Genomic DNA, 2500 nt, shown 5'->3' with positions numbered 1-2500 from the left:
CAATAGTACCTCCTGTCACAGCGCACAAACAATGACATGAGTCAAAGACACAGGTCTCACACAAGCATAGAATTGGAGCGCCGCCTCTAATAAGCCAAAGGTGCATCCTGACGTGACAAATCTGATCATGTCACAAGCATTCACTTACTATAATCACTATCAACGAACCTGCCGCCCCCGCCCCCCCCCCCCCTACACCTTTCCGTACAACAACGTGTAACCTAACCTAACCTAACCTAACCTATGTTGTACCTTAACCTAACCTATGTTGTACCTTAACCTAACCTATGTTGTACCTTAACCTAACCTATGTTGTACCTTAACCTAACCTATGTTGTACCTTAACCTAACCTATGTTGTACCTTAACCTAACCTATGTTGTACCTTAACCTAACCCATGTTGTACCTTAACCTAACCCATGTTGTACCTTAACCTAACCCATGTTGTACCTTAACCTAACCCATGTTGTACCTTAACCTAACCCATGTTGTACCTCAACCTAACCCATGTTGTGCCTCAACCTAACCCATGTTGTGCCTCAACCTAACCCATGTTGTGCCTCAACCTAACCCATGTTGTGCCTCAACCTAACCCATGTTGTGCCTCAACCTAACCCATGTTGTGCCTTAACCTAACCCATGTTGTGCCTTAACCTAACCCATGTTGTGCCTTAACCTAACCCATGTTGTGCCTTAACCTAACCCATGTTGTGCCTTAACCTAACCCATGTTGTGCCTTAACCTAACCCATGTTGTGCCTTAACCTAACCCATGTTGTGCCTTAACCTAACCCATGTTGTGCCTTAACCTAACCCATGTTGTCGCCTTAACGTAACCCACGTTGTCGCCTAAACCTGCTCTGTAATTGTTATACGACTCGTTCAATTACTGTAGTGTTGCCCACCCGCAACCCTCGCAATATAGTTCGCTACTCGCACTGCCCGCACCCCTGTGTATCGCTTCATGTTAAACACCTTGCAAGTCTTGCTCACTTTCCACATGCTCCTGCTGTACACTGTAATGTGGATGGCAGCAGGACGTACATGCCGCCCCTCCCCACGTCCCCACCTTGCCCCCTGCCTTCGCAAGCTGGTTGGTGAGAAGTTTGCATGTTCAATGCCCTTCGCATGCGACGTACTCAGGCTACGTTGTGGTGCGGCCTGTGTCAACTGTCCGCTGATGTCGTACGCGTGAACCACAATCTGTACTGCACATTCGTCCTTATGTACTGAATGATACATCGTGGCACATGTGTGACCGCACAACGACTGCGCCCAAAAACGGCGGACCATACAGTGCAAATATTGTGCACGCAGCTACGTGTCGTCTCCCTATGAGAGCTGGATTGCAGTGTGGTACGCCATAGAGACGTGTGGGAGGAACGGACGCCGTGGATGGCGATCAGCATGAGCTGTCTGTTGATGTATTCGGACCTAGTCGTCTCTCCTCACACACCGTGATGGCATGGTGCACCGCGTTCCATATCTGCGACATGCTACAGAGGCCGGTTGACAGTCGTTCGAGCAATGGACATCGCATACGTACGGGGGCCACCTTCCACGTATTGTCTAGGCGTGCACATTTTGTTGCGTGTATGTGGGCAGACGTAGTGTGGCGTGACACCTGACACAGGCATGCAATAATCGTTGAAGTTGCAAATGGCGATGGACGCCTGCGTTTTCTGGTGAAGTTACGCAAATGAACAAATGGTAACCTGTTGTGGTGCGGTTGTTCTCGCTAGGGGTGAATCGGTGATGGCGACGATAGGTTGAGGTACTAACCGGTTGTTCCAGCGATACCCACCATGCCGACGAAACTGAACGGCATCTGGGTGTGAAGCGATACGCGGCGGTGGCTGGGTGGGACCGTCCCCGGCCGGTGAGGGGGCGCCTCCCGGCGTGCTGGCCGCGCGGTGCGTGGGCGCACGCGCTACAGCCGGCTGGTGGGGGCGGCCAGTGGCAGGCGCGCCGGCCGACGGACGCGGCAGGCGTCGCAGCTGCGCGCCGGCGCACCCTGCGCGCGGCGCCGTGCGGCCAAAGTAGGTCCTCGCGGGCCCGGTGCGAAGCGCGGTGGACATCTTCAGTGTGCTGGTCCGATTGAGGACTGTGTGCGTTGAGGATGCGCCGCCGCCCGGCGCTCGGCGCCGCGACGCCGTCTGCTGCTCGGTCGCCCCAGCGGTTCTCGCTGGTGGTTTGTATCGCAGCTGTGCGGATGTGTTGGCGCGTGCGCTGTGCTGGGAGAGTTCGCTTCGGCACCCAAGTGGGGCTTTTGTCCTTCTGTGGCGCTGGCGTTGGAGCTGCCGGTCACCGTAGGTGGCGCGTGTTGTCTCCCGCCGGCAATGCCACGACAGCACGCTCCCGGGCCTCTGTCGGCAGCGGCAAGCTCAGTTGGGAGCACGGGTGGTCGCACCGAAAGCGTCTACTCGCCTAACTCCGGGCGATTGCGCCTCTCTCGAACCCGACCAAGTACTTGGGACGGCGCTGCGCGCCGCCGGGACCTG

This window comes from Schistocerca piceifrons, unplaced genomic scaffold (assembly GCF_021461385.2).
Source record: "Schistocerca piceifrons isolate TAMUIC-IGC-003096 unplaced genomic scaffold, iqSchPice1.1 HiC_scaffold_1234, whole genome shotgun sequence".
Lineage (NCBI taxonomy): Eukaryota > Metazoa > Arthropoda > Insecta > Orthoptera > Acrididae > Schistocerca > Schistocerca piceifrons.
The sequence above is the reverse complement of the archived record's forward strand: the minus strand, read 5'-3'. Positions refer to the sequence as shown.